An 18,291-nucleotide genomic window follows, 5' to 3' on the forward strand; every position below is an offset into this window, starting at 1 on the left:
AGTGCAACAGTAGGGAAAGGGTTGGATAGCGTAGGGGTTTAAATTACTATTCCCACTCCAGTGGGTGCAACAGTAGGGAAAGCGTTGGATAGCGTAGGGGTTAAAATTACTATTCCCACTCCAAAGAGTGCAACAGTAGGGAAAGTGTTGGATAGCGTAGGGGTAAAAATTACTATTCCCACTCCAGTGGGTGCAACAGTAGGGAAAGCGTTGGATAGCGTAGGGGTAAAAATTACTATTCCCACTCCAGTGGGTGCAACAGTAGGGAAAGCGTTGGATAGCGTAGGGGTTAAAATTACTTTTCCCACTCCAGTGGGTGCAACAGTAGGGAAAGTGTTGGTTAGCGTAGGGGTTAAAATTACTATTCCCAATCCAGTGGGTGCAACAGTAGGGAAAAAGTTGGATAGCGTAGGGGTTAAAATTACTATTCCCACTCCAGAGAATACAACATTAGGGAAAGTAAATACTTCATAAATAATTATAAAATGTATTATTGAATATCTATTAATAAATAATTAAAAATAAATAATATTTGTATACAATTTAATAATTAATATATTAAATTTACTAATTAACAATCATTATTTCTATTGATCACCTATTAATATTAATTAGTAAAAATATTTACTATTAATTATTTAATAATAAAAAATTATTTAAAAATTATTTGAAATTAAATAAATATAAATAAATGTATTTAATTAATTATTTATAATTTAATCACTTCCCACCCAATTCCCCTATAAACTCACAACCCGCTACAAAAATAATTTAGTAAAATTTACATAATTACCAATTAATCAATTAATTAAAATTAATTACCGATTAAAATTTCATTAATTAACTATTATAAATTAATTAACTATTAATTTAAATTTACTATCAATAAATAAATCTAAATATTTAATTAATTATAATTAAAATACTTCCCACCCTATTCCCCTATAAACCCACAACCCGCTACAGAATTAAATTACGCAATAATTATAAAAACAAAAATCATTAATAAAAATTAATTATAACATAAATACACACTTTTCACACATATTATACCATAAAAATACACTATAAAAAATTAGATATTAAATTAAATTAATATTAAAATGTAATTACTAAAATATACTTAAAAATACCTAAATTAACTTATAATAATTAAATAATTAATGAAATTAATAAAAATAAATTTTTACAATCATATTTGTTAAAACATATATATATAGTAACATACTATAATTAAATAAGATACTATTATATTACCGTACGATAGCAGAAGTGTAAAAAATACTATTTCCACTCCAAAGAGTGCAAGCGTAGGGAAAGCATTGGATAGCGTAGGGGTTAAAATTACTATTCCCACTCCAGTGGGTGCAACAGTAGGGAAAGCGTTGGATAGCGTAGGGGTTAAAATTACTATTCCCACTCCAGTGAGTGCAACGGTAGGGAAAGTGTTGGATAGCGTAGGGGTTTAAATTACTATTCCCACTCCAGTGGGTGCAACAGTAGGGAAAGCGTTGGATAGCGTAGGGGTTAACATTTCTATTCCCACTCCAGTGAGTGCAACAGTAGGGAAAGGGTTGGATAGCGTAGGGGTTTAAATTACTATTCCCACTCCAGTGGGTGCAACAGTAGGGAAAGCGTTGGATAGCGTAGGGGTTAAAATTACTATTCCCACTCCAAAGAGTGCAACAGTAGGGAAAGTGTTGGATAGCGTAGGGGTAAAAATTACTATTCCCACTCCAGTGGGTGCAACAGTAGGGAAAGCGTTGGATAGCGTAGGGGTAAAAATTACTATTCCCACTCCAGTGGGTGCAACAGTAGGGAAAGCGTTGGATAGCGTAGGGGTTAAAATTACTTTTCCCACTCCAGTGGGTGCAACAGTAGGGAAAGTGTTGGTTAGCGTAGGGGTTAAAATTACTATTCCCAATCCAGTGGGTGCAACAGTAGGGAAAAAGTTGGATAGCGTAGGGGTTAAAATTACTATTCCCACTCCAGAGAATACAACATTAGGGAAAGTAAATACTTCATAAATAATTATAAAATGTATTATTGAATATCTATTAATAAATAATTAAAAATAAATAATATTTGTATACAATTTAATAATTAATATATTAAATTTACTAATTAACAATCATTATTTCTATTGATCACCTATTAATATTAATTAGTAAAAATATTTACTATTAATTATTTAATAATAAAAAATTATTTAAAAATTATTTGAAATTAAATAAATATAAATAAATGTATTTAATTAATTATTTATAATTTAATCACTTCCCACCCAATTCCCCTATAAACTCACAACCCGCTACAAAAATAATTTAGTAAAATTTACATAATTACCAATTAATCAATTAATTAAAATTAATTACCGATTAAAATTTCATTAATTAACTATTATAAATTAATTAACTATTAATTTAAATTTACTATCAATAAATAAATCTAAATATTTAATTAATTATAATTAAAATACTTCCCACCCTATTCCCCTATAAACCCACAACCCGCTACAGAATTAAATTACGCAATAATTATAAAAACAAAAATCATTAATAAAAATTAATTATAACATAAATACACACTTTTCACACATATTATACCATAAAAATACACTATAAAAAATTAGATATTAAAAAATCGATATTTTTTACTATCTATATTTTTAACAGTCGATATTATATCACTTACCTTAAAAACGATATTTTGGTCATCTATATTCTGTCCTGTCGATATTTTGTCCAGTCTATATTTAAAAGTCGATATTATGTCCAGTCGATATTTTGGAGTCGATATTATGTCTGTGCACCAAATCTATTTTCTGGCAACATTAAGCTGAGCACCACGTTTCTGCTAGTACACCATGCAGCCATGAAAGAAAGACAACACTTTGTCAAACAAGAATTCCTGTTCTTCCATGAGGAGTTTGACTTGACGCGGTGAGAAGAATGTTCCTGCCACTGACAGCAAAGTGTCTCACGACCATGCAAACCGAGACACAGAAGTGCAGCCATTTATACTGACATTGCATTCAGTCGCGCAAGATTAGTCGTTAGGCCAGATGGCTCTTGAAAGAAACAGATTCTACCACATTTACATATACAAGATAAAACACTGCGGTGTGGCATCATCTGACTAACCAAAAACACTGGAGCAGCAGATGTGACAACACGCTCTACAATGCATTACAGGACATGACATAATATGTGCTCTATCCTCCTTGAAGGGTCATTGTATATTTTTAAACACTCTTTATTGAAAACTCCAATGTACAGCATGGTGATAAACACTGGTTAATAACACATACACACACACACACACAACTAGCTACAAAAAGTAGAGAAAGCTAATGTCATACATACTTTTAAGTATCAGGAATCTAATTACAGGGGTTGGAATCCACAAGAGCCAAAATCAGCCACACTTGACTTACCTATGCTGTCCACACTGAGGGGAAACAGTAATCCAATGATGATCCAAAATGGCCAGATGCCCATCACATTCTAATGAAAGCCACGTGGGATACATTTGCCTACAGAGAACCTATATGGAAATGATTGAGATAGCCAGTGACTATCTAAAGAATGTCGCACTGATCCAGCTCTCGTCGAGCAACAGTGGACACCCCTGACCTAAATAATGGCTCTCTCAAAGTCCCAAAAAAGCCCACCAAGTCTCACTAAGTCCCACAGTTGCACAATCTGGGCAAAGAGATGTGTACAAGCGGATGGAAGTGCCCAGAATGTGGATCTTCTGCAGAGACCGAATCATGTATTGGCAATGGAGGCGGAGAGGAGTTCAAATATGCAGAGGTGTCATACAGCCACAACCCAACTGAACCACTGAGATGTCCCATTTTCCCCACAAGCGAATCTGACCTATCACCTCTGCACACATTCATCCATCCCATGAGACACAACTACCTCTCAGGAAATCTAATGATTTGCCCTTTGACCGAATCAGCATTCATTGTACACCCTTTCCTTATTAGTTTTATGTAGCACCACTCTTCACCTGGGCTACTAAAAAAAAAATGCACTCACCAGTACATTAATAATGCCAGAAAAGGCATCTGTATTGAGGAATAGGACAAGTATCCCGGGGTACTCCGCCTTAGCTGATCCCTCCGAAGCCACCTTGGCCTTACGCACCAAACCATGGATGCAGTTATCGGTGTCCGCGTGATTAAAGTTGGTCCAGTTTATTTAAAAGAACACTCTGAACCTCTACTGGCAGTAAATGACCCTCTGTTTATAGACATCTGTAACATTTTTCCTTTTATAGAGGTGGCATTTACTTAAGAGGCACTGGAGAATCGTGTTTCTTTCTCACAGTCCGGTCTCATTATTTGGCCCCTGTTTCCAGGGGAAGGCACACTATGTGACGCAAAAGACTTCCGACAATGGCAAGCGTGTTCCCTCATTTAGGGTAGGTGGACCGTAAATCACATAGTGGGATTACTGGGTGCCTTATTCAGCCTGATGGAGGATTAACATGCCTTGGTGGGACAGATGACAAGGGCAGGCTTCCAGCTGAGGTCCTTGACCTTCTCTGACCTTGTGGGATGGGAAATGGCAGCAGTTGTAAGAGTGGGCAGCACAAAAACAACTTCTCCGGCCAGAGACAAGGACAGGCTCCAGCTCTTAATTTAAGTGCAATGGTCAGAATAGACGTTACGAGGCCAAGCAAAGACACAATACTCAGAAAGTATTGTCAAAGCCAATAGGTTATGACAAGCGTCTGATTTATAAAAATAATTTTATTTCACCAAAATACGAAACGGACACAAAAAATTACAAACATTAATAATATATTTGTTTAAAGGAGTGCTCCATAAGCACCCAACAGCATTTCTTTTCAGACAGTTGTCAGATATGGTCAGAAAAAATGGTTTCACAGTGCAAGCAAGCAAATAAATGAATTGGGTGGATCACTGGCCCATGCTGTATAGTATTTTGAAGAACAAAAGCAAGAAGAACAGACTAATAGAACAGGGCGGCTGAATGAAAGCCCCTATGAGCATGTATTTTTATCATATTTTTGGGGGGAGGAGGAGGAGAATAGGAGGCTGGTGTAACAACTAAATCGGACTCTATGGCAGACCTAAAAATAACCAGTTGTAGGTATCGAGGTGAAGGACTGGCCCATTAGTAGGTGCAGGTCGTATTGTATAAGAGGTTCCTCAATCCATTTAAACAAGTTTTCATGTAAACTCGAATTGTGCAAACAGGCTGGGGGCGTTAAGTAAAATATTGTGCGTCTTATACACTCCACAACCATAAAAAGGCAATTTTATGGATTTACCATGAATTTCTGTGTGCAATTTACTTCTGATTTGGTGCTCCCTTACTTGGACTCATAGAAGTGCAGGCCCTCCTGTGAGAGGGTTGAATTTGCTAGACAGGATTAAAAAAAAGTATATATGTGCACAAACACAACATCGTTTTGTTAGTTTCCAACTTGACATTTTTGTTTTAATAACTTCACTTAGCTTGAAAGTACATAGAGCAAATGCCACCCAACTATAAATTTGACATTTACTTCACAAATGTGTCATATGCAGAAAACTTCCTTTTTCTTTATAGTTTTACCAATCCACAAACTTCCAAAATTAACTATGCTACAAAGATGAACACAGTCTATTCTAAAAGCTTGGTAGACTTCCACATTGTAATGTAATAAATATCCTCATTGCTGCTGACTACTCCTTTGTTCTCCTTACTGACCTTCTGCCCTAGTCGACCTCCCCCAGGTCTCCTTTTAGCCTTTCCCCCTTTCCTTTCCATGCCCCATTGGACATGTGTCTTGGCTATGCAATGCTCTAACTAACTCATGTTATTGTTAAATTACTGTTTTTCTCCTATGTTATACTTGCTCCTGTAACTGATGTAATTTTGTAACTTGTAACTCGCTGATTCTCATGTAAAGCACTCTGATACCTCCGGGTCTAGACAGCGCTATATGAAACTCTGCAAATAAATAAATAAAATAAGGTAATATGGATTTGGAGAAAGGCCACTCGGGGAGATACCCTAGGAATGGCAAACATCCATTTTGAAACGCGCTCCTCCAGGGGTCAGATTGAAAGTATTTATCTGGGACATAATTCCAAGTGAAAGGGTTGGCATGCTACACAGAAGCATCTATCCGTATATTGCTACATATTTTATTTGGACAGTTTGTACAGTTGCTGTTGGTTCAATTTTCGGTCAGTGTCCGCACTTGGTCTGTAAGCCATGTGATTCCTTTCTGCCTGAGCTTTGAGGGGTGAGCAGATCTAGCACCTAGCCAGAGCTGTCTACGCCAGACTTGTCAGAGTACACCACCTTCCCCCATCCTCGGCTCCAAGTACAAACCACAGCCAGCAAAACAGGCGAATGGGGAAAATACCAAATAGAAGTCCAATTTTCAAACTAATTCACACTGGATCCCCAGAACCAAGAACATTCAATTTGAAAGAATCGGCTGAAGCCTCAGAGCTCTCCTTGTGCCCATGCACACTACCCGTCCAGAAGCTGAAGCCAAGCCAGTTGAAGAGAATTGAGCTCCAACAAGAAGAGCCGACCTTGAACCCTGGTCTTCTGGGTCCACAATGGGTAAAAGCACCTCAACAATTTCACAAAACCTTTTGGAATACTTACAAATTGTTCATGCCTCACCCAGTATGTCAAGCCCTTCAAGAAATAATATGAGCACTGGTTTTCCCCTAACTTACAGCGTGAAAGTCTAGGTGCTTCTACCTATGCCTGCATCAACTCGTACCTTTGAGGAGTCAGGGACAATATTAAAGTGTGAAGGATTATTGATCATTAATCCCTTTGTCTGTGGAACCTTTCCATTAATAGAACTTAGGCCCGAAATGTTTTCCAATCCTGCCATTTATCCCCATTACCTCCTGAATGTGCATGGGCGCCACAGTGTTGTAGAGTGGTATGTACAATTAACTTAAAATTTAAATATATGGCTCCGAGCCATATAGCTGGCTATATTTGGGCACCACAACAGCACCTTCATGTCATCTCACCAAGCCCCATACCAGTTTTTTAGAAGAAGTTAAATAAGCCACACCACATACACACACTATTGCATCAAATCAAAACAGTCCGATGCCTCCAAACTGAACAGAGACCCCCCCCAACCCAACAGGGAACAACCATCAACCTCGTCACAAGAAACACATGGCAAACAGCAATCTCTGAACATAATGCTCTACAAGATCCATAACTAGAGGAAGCTGGTCACACTACCTTATATAATTAATTACTAACAAATATATTAGTCTAGTGTAATCTTACAGGTGCTATCTAATATAATTCATCTCCAAGTAGTGTGAAATATAACCAAATAAAAAGTCTGTTGCACCCATAGATTTTGTTAAACAGGACCCCAGAACCGTAAAGGGAGTCCAGAGTCCTACAAGCATAGCCAAGCGAATAGGTTTCGCTTATGTGAGTTCTATTGGCTTTGTCAATTTTTTTCACATGTTGCACAGCAGATCGAGCTGCTGTGCAACATGACTTAAAGTGAAAAAAGTGCTATGATGCAGCCGGCGTTAACCGCGCAATAGCTCTTTTTTTTAACTTTAAGACATGTTGCACAACAGCTCACGCTGCTGTGCAAAATGTAAAAAATAAAAATGTTAAAACAGCGCAGGGTGTTTGGGGGGCAGGCAACACAAGTATTAGGGTGGGGGGCAACAAACAGCTGGAAATGGGTGGGATGGGGAAACACCAGACAGCGGGAGGAAGGTGAGGGAGGGACTGCAGACACATGCACTCGTAGGGAGGAAAAAAAAAATTAAGAGTAGCTGCAGGAGTCTACTGCCAGGGTAAGTACACTAGCAGGAGACAAGCTGCTGTACTTGGTCCATGCTCCAAAGCAGGGACACAAAGAGAAGCCCCAGGAGGAAACAGAAGTGAGTAGGTGTTGGTGACCAATAAGAAGCAAGGAAACAAGTGACCCTTGTCCATATGCACCACCAGGACCCTTTCTTTGAGCACACATGGGCTGAAGACCCTGGATCAAGAGTCACAAATAACGCACACAGTTTCTGCATACCTCCATTCTGAAATCTATTACTTACAGTCCTATTTCTGTTTTTAAACACTAGCTTGCACCATTGTCAGGGTTTACAGTGACACTACAATGTGTACAGGCAGTAACAAAAGAACCAACCACAGACTAAACAATGTGAAATACTATGCGTTTAAATAGCAAAGGCGTCCACGGGCCTAGGAGCAGACGTGGCATAGCTAGAGTGTAAGGCTTCCACCCACCTCTCTTTGCCAGAGCCAAAGCAGTGTTTTTTTCACTCAAGCAATGTGGTTTGGGGCACGTGGGCACCCCTGCTATTATTAGAGATTGACAAAGTGCTTAAAATGGGCAGAACCAGAGTTTAGCATTGTACCAAACACAAATGGGCAATAAAAGCAATAATAATGCATGCAACACTGGTCAGAAAAGGGTTGCCTTGTCATGAAGGTTTTATGCCATGAGTGTGCTTAAAGCAAGATCTTGCACACCACTAATGGCCTAACACCAGGGGGCTAGTATTGCTGCACCACACATTTTTGTAACTATTAAGAGTCAGGGAGTCATCGACAGGCAGGTTTGTCTCCAGAAGAGTATGGTGCTGGAAAGCATGCAAAGCCAAGCTGTTAATACAAGCCAAGGATTTAAAGGCAGATCAATGGACTCTCATGTCTTCCTCGCAGAGGAGCTTCTGATCTCACTGGGTGTTGCAGAGTTTGTGCTGCAGCTTGAGGCACTCGTGGTGGGTGCAATGGACCCTGGTTTCCCTGTTGCTTGCATGGCATTTACACTTAGTGTGATTTTTTCTCCCAGATGCATTGTCTGTTCCCCAAATGATCATGGCAGAAAGCACAGCATCCCAAATGAGCCAAAAACCAATGCATCATGGCTGCTTGGCAGTCTACCTCTTGTTGTCAGGCGTTTCCCGCTCTGGGGTGTTTATCATTATGAAGCAACTCTTCTGGCCGGCTTGTCTGAGCTGTTGGATTTCCCACTCCCGGATTCGTCCTTGTGCTCCTCCTGTCTTTGCATTTCAGTCTTGTTTTCCTACTCCTGTCTTACCCCTGGTTATTCCTGATATACTAGTTTCTGCTTTGCTTCAAAATTCCACTTTGTGCAAGCCAGAGGATCAAAACGTTATTTTACCACTCCAGTCCAACAGCTGCAAGCTTAAAGCCCCCGCTCCAACCCAGCGGCTCTCGTCCCAACATTCACAAGGCCGAAAACACAAATCAAAACCAGCCAAGTCCAATGAAAATCACAAAATGTGTAATGCCTTAACTGATTTGTTTCCCCCAGCAGCTTTTTGGTGCTATATTACAGTGGGCATCCACCTGTACCAACGGTTACCGTTAGGAAAGAGCGATATCTGGAAGCTGATCACATTTCTTCAAGAATCTAAAGGGCCCTGCCTCAACGCCTTAACACAAATTAAGGCCTAGCTTAGAACTCTGCAGGAAAGAACTTGAATATTTAACTTGTACTGGTATTAAATTACGAATATGCATACTTGTTTAATAGCTTTTCTGAAAATGTGGTTCCAGTTCAGGGAGCTCCATAGAAAAGATCAACTGCCTGCATAAACCACGTCTAACTTGAACTTTATGGTGACTGCTAGCTGTAAAGTGAGAAGATGGACTTTGTCTTGCTAATGTGGAACGCATGGTTTGTTTGACCTTCTTTTAGACAAGTCTCTGTGCCCTTTCCATGCTATAAATATGACTCCAATCTTCAACAGATATGAAATTGTAGTATCCACCAGTTATAGAACCACCTGTTCTTCTGCCATGAAGGCTCTCATGTGATGTCCTAGATGACACAAGCAAAGCAGAAGAACACAATGTGCTACACATTTCAGATTAAGACAAGTGTCTTGAGTGTCCAGATTAAGAACAATGAATCACAGCCATATAAAGTCTACAGAATCAGGCGACGTGACATGTACCGACATAAAAGACCGCCGGCTCTTTCGTGCAATACATAGGTTTGCTATTACCTTATCACCCACTGTCGAAACTCTTCGACTTAACGCCAGGGTGCAAAAAGAGAAAACATCTCAACTCTCAATAGTGCTATCTATCACACATTTATAAACACCTGAAGAAGGATGCAAAATTAGCAATTCGAGCTAGTTCAGGGCTGCCGTCAATATTAAAGGATGTGATGGTAACAGCTGCGGGGAAGGAGCAGCTATATTTGGAGCATCTTGGGATTCCACTTAAGTTCTGCTTAGACCAGAATTTCAGGATACAAATTTTCACATCATAATTTATCGTCACCTTGAAGGGAGGTTTGAACCTATCCATACCTTCTACGCCTGGAGTTCGACTCTTAAGAAGTGAATACTTTCTTGTTCTTTGCTGTGAAATATCCCTCCCTTCCTAGCACCAGTCAAATCTTAAATGCCCTTTTGAAGGCTTTGTTACCCAAGCATTGCTTTTTTTGGGTGGGGGGGGGGGAGGAGGGAGTTATTTGCAGATTTGACAACTGGAACGGATCCAAAAAATTGAGCAAACCAGCTTAGGGGAGGATTTTGGTGGAATGAGCAAACTGGGTAAAATCCAGGGCTCTGGTAAAGATCCTTCTCAAACAACTAAAAGATGTGTCGCAAAACACAATGAAAGACCTCTCAAGGTCACATAGCATGCCTCATTTCCATGAGCAGGACCCTTTCAAACCACATGGAGAACACGTGCCAGGCAAACGTCAAAAGCCTTTCGAAGGTCCCTTTGTAACTTTAGGACCCACGTATCGACCCGTCACAAACACCTGACTCAAAGTAATCAATCAATCAATCAATCAATCAGAGCACTTGTATAGCGCGCTACTCACCCGGACGGGTCTCAAGGCGCTTGGGGAAGGGGGGCCGCTACTGCTCGAACAGCCAGGTCTTGAGTTGTCTCCTGAAGGCGAGGTGGCCCTGGGTCAGCCGAAGGTGGATGGGGAGGGAGTTCCATGTCTTGGCTGCCAGGTAGGAGAAGGATCTGCCTCCCGTGGTGGCTCTTCAGATGCGTGGTACGGTGACGAGGGCGAGGCTAGCGGATCGTAGCTGGCAGGTGGGCGTGTGGAAGGTCAGGCGGTCGTTGAGGTACTTGGGGCCCAGGTCGTGGAGAGACTTGTGTGCGTGGGTGAGGAGTCTGAACGTGATCCTCTTGCTGACGGGGAGCCAATGCAGGTTCCTCAGGTGGCTGGAGATGTGGCTGCGTCGGGGGATGTCCAGGATGAGTCGGGCGGAGGCATTCTGGATTCGTTGCAGTCTTTTCTGTAGCTTGGCTGTGGTTCCGGCGTAGAGGGTGTTTCCGTAGTCCAGCCGGCTGGTGACGAGGGCCTGGGTGACCGTCTTCCTGGTCTCAATCGGGATCCATCTGAAGATCTTGCAGAGCTTAAAAGGGGTGAGCCCATTGAAATAAACGGAGAAGCAAACTTTCGAAACTTAAAAGGGGTGAGCCCTTAGAAATTAATGGAGATGCATTTTTGGGCGATGGAGAAAGCTTTTCAGGGCGGGCGATAACTTTGAATGGATAATTTTGATTGCTGGAAGGTTGAAGACCAGAGTCCAAACAAAAGGCGACACCTTCATAGATATTTCTTGCTCACAATATGTCAAAAACAAATCAATCATCCTCCTTTTACTGGCTTGTAGAAAGGAACAGACGTCGTGACCTCCGCTGGCCTCAGCCAGTTTTAGGCAACCCCTGAGCGGTCTGTGAAGAAGGGTTTAATGTCTGTAAACAGGAAATGTGACTCAGGCGGCAGACATGCTGCTCAAGGGTGCAGAGCCAAGCACCGAGGCAGCCATGAAAACCCTGGGAGAGAAAGTTACTAGTCCCCTGGCCCACTTCCGCACGCCATGTACACAAAGCATTTGTCGAAAGACGCAAGGCGTACAATTAGGAGGGACTACGAGGGGAGTCAGGCGCATGATAACAAGCCTCTTTTGTTTAACGTGCATTTCTCCGTTCCCAAGGTCGTGTTACAAAAAGGCATTTTGTATCAAAGCACGCTAAAGGCTTTTAATCCAGTAAGTGGAGAAAGTAGCTGCTTTTTTCAGCCTGGAAGGAAATACCTAAGAGTAAATATTACAGACTGCGAAACTGTCCAGGGACGAAGTTATCATTCGTGCAACAGGTGCAGTGGCACCTGGCTAAGGATTGTAAGGGGCGCATAGCAAACAAATTGTGACTACCTTTAACTAACAGGCCTGAGCTGGCAAGGAAATGCAATGTGCCATTACATTACTAGGATTACGGGGCAATGGTCAGTAATTGAATGTGAAACAAACCAGCCCCATCTGCTTCCCCCATCACTCTCGTCCCTTGCATGCAGGGACTCCTGTGGCAAATTGGGAGCTGCTCTATAAGGGTCAGAAGAGGTCCACGCTCCAACCTCACCTTAAAAATAAAAGCCACAGCAAAAAGGTCTATCTGAGCACTGAAGCGCACAACATGAAGAAAACAACAATTAGCCAAACCAATGGCTCTCGCCTTATAGCCTTAAGTAGGTCTATTCACTATGCCAAGACTCTGCAGCCTCTTAACATTTTTGTTAAAAAGGGAAACAAATAAAAAAAAATCACAACGAGGATGCAGCTGCTGTTGCAGTTCATGTCATTTTGGAAGCCTGCATGTCCATTATGAGGTAGCGGGCATGTACATGCTTCACCAAGCATGCAAGGGCCTACTGAATAACACAGGCACAATTTTTTTATTGCCCTACCTAAGATGGCAGAAAAAAATGAATATCTGAGTGTGCAAGAGTGCTTTTATTGTATTGGAGCGACTGGCAGCGGTTAGACATTCCAATAGTTTTTAGCCATGCTGTGCAACATGGCTAAGGGAAAATAGGTGCTTTGATGTGGTAGCCTGTCATTTTGTTGCCTCGGCACCACACATGATGCAAGATTTTTTTCTATTTGGATCAGTAAATAAATGTAAAAAAAAGTAGGGTGAAAACATTTTTTTGAAGCGTGAATGAGGAGGGCGGAGGTAGAGAGAAGCATCACAAATGACAAGGGTGGGGGTAGCATCACAAAGGGTGTCGATGCAAAAGTAAAACAGAGGGTGTGGGATGGAAGCAACACAGAGGCAAGGGTAGGAGGGAGAGACAGCGGGTTAGAGAAAGCAAGGTGGCACAGGCGTGAGAGAAGCACAGGTGAGAAAGCAAAGAGAGGGAAGAAGTACTATAGGACGAGCAAAACATGGTGGGGTAGGGGAAAAGCAAAAGGGTGGCTGATAGCAACGCTGAGTGTGAATGAGGGAGAGAAGTACACGTGAGAGACGCTAAAAAGCATATGCACTCATATGAAATTCTTACCTCATGCCAATTCAAGCTGCTGATCCACGCACACAAGACTCTACACAACCAAGGACCCACCAACATCAACCACCTCCTGAACTTCCACCAACCATCGAGAAGACCACGCTCTGCCTCCCTTTCACTTGCCCATACTCCCGGCATCTACCGGAGCAGAAGTGGAGGACGCTCCTGCTCCCACATCGCAGCAAAGACCTGTAACAGCAATCCCACGCACCTCTGGACCATCACCTCACTTCAGGAATCCCCAATGGCCTTCAAGACTTGGCTGTTCGAATAAGCCTATGGGGCCTGCAAGCACCTGGATACCCTATCGGGTAATTAAGAGGGCTTTATAAATCTTGATTGATTGTTTGAACCCAAAAGAAAAAAAGTACTACTTAAAAAGCAGTCGAAGGACACAAGTAATTGGGTTAGAAGCAAGCAAATAAAAGTGACAGCAAACACAACTAAAGGCAGCAGTGGGTGGGCAAATTCTACGTACAGTCCACAAAAGGCCTTTCACAACCAGACAGTCTAAAGCTTCAGGTTGGAATCATCAGCCTCCTGGTGCAGGCCATTAATTTATAACACTTTCTTCAAGTTGATTTGTCCACAAACTCAACGTTTTGCATCAATGTCCAGTTTTGCAATAGGGGCTTTTGCTCACAGTCTGTACCTAAGTGCTCACCTTATGAGGCTTAGGGGCCTAAAATGAAGACGCACGCAAATATCTGATCTAGTTAACTCTGCAAAGCCGCATTTAGAATGGGCACATCCTGTACCACAACTACCCATTTAGCCATTAGGCCAGGGTCCCATCACTAAAAGCATCAAGACAGCAGTCAAAGCTATTCAGAATATCACACCTACAGTACCATGTGTACTGTTAAAGTCAATACAATATGGTCTAGGAAAACTGCTCTGGTCAAAATTACAGTTACCCAATAAAAGTATTTTTTTAATTGAATCCAGTTCTGTCATATGCGATTCTGAACTTCCACTAAACTGCTATACATTTAAGTCTAGTTGCTTCTTTGAAATATTTATTTGGACACCTTGTTGTCAGTTGGTAGTTTCATTTAACCAGCAGAATTTTGTACTGGATATAAAGTGCCCAGTGTTGAAAAACCCAGTTTTACCACGAACAGTACTCCGTAAACTTCATTAGCACGTGAAAATCTGCTCTTTAGCACTCAATCCTCATATGCTTCCGATAGGGTTGCTCCCCAACATCATCGAATATGGTCATGAGTCCTGGGGCCCATCTTTCACTACACAAGACAACAATGTGGTCAAAAATGTGCCCTTACACCTCTATTACCAACACAGGTTCCTATCTCTACTGCCGATTCATGACCGGACCACACCCATCCTCGTCCATCGATAACTATACCAGTCTCCAACAAGGTCTTCCGACTAAAGTGATAAGAAACTTCCAAAAGCTCAAAACATGGCTGCCAAATTAATTCTATCTCACAAGATCGAATCACATCTGGTCTGCACTGGTACTACCCCACTGGCTGCAAGTCAAAAAGGGTTACCCTGTAGCTCATAGGGAGAATGCTCTGCAACACCTCCCTTTGCAACCAGACGCTGAAGGCTGGCTTTCCACCACAAGTAGTTGCAGCTACACTGAAGACACAAATAGTTTCAGTAAGTTCCTACAAAGAATCCTTTGAAACCTATTGTCAGTTTGGCTTTATGTGAGGTTCACTTCAAAAGATTCCAGAATACCCAAATACCCACCTCTTTTGAATTACCTTTTGTTTTCTGCATCTGTTCCTCTCCCCTGGCCTTCTTCATTTTGAATCATAGTTTGCTTGCATGAAACCTTTGCAAGCACTGTAAATGAATCAATACACACTAGGTTTCTCACTCTCTTTCAGAGCCAGAAAGTTTGGAATATGCCAATTTCAACCCAATGTAGCTTTTTTACTCCCCAAAACATAGTAAATTGGGTATTCTAAGTATATAAACAAACAATTCAAATGTTACTCACTTTAAAAAGTTGAAAATTAACAAAAAGGATTACTTAGCCTACAAACACTGAGTGTAATTGTACTAGTTAGGTCCAGGGGTACAGAGTAACATTATGGCAGCACTCCCTTGAAATATCTGGTGAAAAGGAGACCGTCTCAAGGGCACACGAAGACCAGGAACCAGAAAGAAGGGGGCCATACTACCTTTAATGCAAGGGGTTATGGTCCGCCCTTGGAGGGGCCTTGTTTTCCATGTGTGTTGAAAGCAAATAACCCTAGTCAACAGCCGGACGCGTTATGTGAAAACAGATGACATACTGTGTTTTCTTTAACGAAAATAATCCAAGGAAAATGTCATAAATACACTTGAGGGGATTAACACGGAACAGCTGTGCCCAACACAGGAAATGGTTCCGCAATCTGCCCTGTCAGCTAGGGAGCAGGAAATAGCGCTCAGAGGAAGCCTGCTGCGGCGTCTTCAGCAGAGGCGCAGACCCCCTTTCCTGCCCCCTACCCTCATGGGCAGTAGGCTCTGCCTGGGACTCCAAACAGAGAACGAGGACTAGAGCGTTTTAAAAAAGTGAATTGAGAGATTGAGGACATACCTAGAATTACAAACGTATCCAACTAAAATCCAGGGGAGTTGAGTCCGTGACGTTTTTTTTTATTTTTTATAATGTCCACAACAGACATATTTTCATATGTTCATCTCACATGGAACGCATACACACTCTGTGGTTTGGGAATACCCGGTATGGGATGGATCCGGCCCTCCGGCACACATTCATGCATCTGGGGGAGAAATAGCAGGTTTCTACTCTGGAAGCGAGCTGCAGTGTCCGAGGCCAGCTCACGAGTACAAAATACACAAAACAAAATTAAATAGCTTTAATAGAAAGAAGGGTGACCGGTTTTTGATAGATCGAAATGGCCAGTTACGTATGGTTTCCACTGGAATCCGGCATAGCCCATTGGACTATTATGAGGAAACTTTGTCACTTCCAGTTCCACCTTCGACCTGGTTATTGTCATCGAATGTGTAGCTTGGTTTAAATCAACTAGTAGCATTTTGCTGGGTGTATCTGTTGGACCTACATTTCAGTGTCAAACCCCGATTATGCTGCTGAAAAGTCATCTATTCAAAACCATGTGTAACTGGTGAACCGGAATTTCCACACAGAAGGGAGCTGGGCAAGAAGTTAGAAACGACATAGCACGCACAGAAATAATACACCTTGTCTGACGAGAACATGAACATGCTTAGTTTATGAGGTGTTCTTCCAGACACAGGCTTTACAACCTAAAATCACACGCCACTAGGCGTTCCCAGGTCCTCAGCAGGGTGTGGGAGAGGCTGTGCTCCTCAGGCAACCCGTCACGTGACTCACGTTTACTGCCATGAGAGCAAAAACAGACCTGGGGATGCGGAGGATGCACCAGATGCTCTGATGCTTTGACACGCCTTCGGGTCAGAGGTCAAAATCCAACCCAGACCTGCAGGTCTTGAATACAATTCAACTCCATTTTGTTTGCAGTTTTTATAAAGCGTGAACTCGACCCAAAGGTATTGGAGTTACCTTACACTAATACACATTCATTTGTGGTAGGCACAAGGAGACTAAGTGATTTGCACAGAATCACAGGATGCTGAGACAACAAGTGTTTGGGGTCCGTAGCGGCTGGCACGGAATGAGGGTGGGGAGGCAGAGGGGACAAAATAAACAAGAAGGTCACTTACCTCTTCCGCCGGCTGCGTCTCTCCTCTGCTTCTCTAGTCTCAGAACCAAGAAGCACCACGGCTCCTGCAGCTTTGTGACTGGTCTGAGCGCCTCGAATTGGCACTCAGATAGAGAATGGGGGCCTGGGCATCTTACTCCACCAGGCTGTGTAATGCATCCTGGTAGGGGAACATGCAAAGTGCGCATGACTGTTTAGCAGAGCCAAGACGGCCCAATTTGGCAACTGCTAAGCAGCGAGACAATTTGGGAAGAACAAAAGCTGTAGAAAACAGTGTCATTTCGCCATACTTTGGGAGACTTGAGTCTCAATAAACAATGCACAGTGTCATTTCGCCATACTTTGGGAGACTTGAGTCTCAATAAACAATGAAGCACTACTTGGTGAGTCAGGTCCATCTTGACATACAGCCGGAAAGAAACTGAGAAAAAAACCTAGGAGTGATGGAAAGGTAACCCTTGTGTCAAGGGGCAAGTTGACAACTACTTTAAAAACAAACAGAAGAAACCCACCAGTTACATACCGTCTTATAGAGATGGGTGAGCCAACAAATTAACAGAGAGAGCCGGGCAAAGAAGTCTTGCTTGGTTTTAAGACCACGTGCAGGAGCCGAGCCATGAAAATATTTGGCATGTAAAATCATGCAACAAATGTGAAAATATGATAAAGTATCTTCAGAATTCAAGAAAGTGATAAATTAACATGTAGACACATTTCAGCTTAGTACATTATATTACCGAAACCAGAGATATTTATTAAAAGTGATAGTTTTCAAACATGACCTTGGATATATTTGTGCCCCTAGCCTCGCCCTATGACAATGGATTAGTGAACTAAGAGGCAAGCCAGTTAGCATGTATACCCTTAATGTAGCCTAGATTTATATTACAGATGGAGTAATGTAGTCTATTAAATAAAACAAGAGGTTGTTGGTGACCACACATCCAGAATGTATGTATTTGAAGGGGCTCTTCTATGTAATAATGAAGAAAAACGAGATTCTGAACTTAAAATATTTACCAAGGATCACTCAATTTGCGAGCAGGGCAGCCGGGATTGATCAAAGGTTTTCTGGTTTTACCTTGTGCAGTTCAGCTACTAGATGAATATTCTTTTCTGTCTCCCGTTTAATATAAAAGGTTAATGCTTTCTCTTCGATTCTTGGGGTTAAAGCGAGGTTGCAGACAGAAGCCACATACAAGCTTGGCTCGTGTGTCCAAATAGACCTCGAGCTGACCAGAACGAG

General features: G+C 41.8%; 1 protein-coding gene across 2 annotated transcripts in view; it reads right to left on the minus strand.

Annotated features, from left to right (window-relative positions):
• Positions 1-18,291, minus strand: part of FHL3 (four and a half LIM domains 3) — a 267,881-nt gene that overhangs the window by 239,024 nt on the left and 10,566 nt on the right. The window lies entirely within an intron of this gene.

The sequence above is a fragment of the Lissotriton vulgaris genome, chromosome 2_1 (assembly GCF_964263255.1).
Source record: "Lissotriton vulgaris chromosome 2_1, aLisVul1.2, whole genome shotgun sequence".
Taxonomy (NCBI): domain Eukaryota; kingdom Metazoa; phylum Chordata; class Amphibia; order Caudata; family Salamandridae; genus Lissotriton; species Lissotriton vulgaris.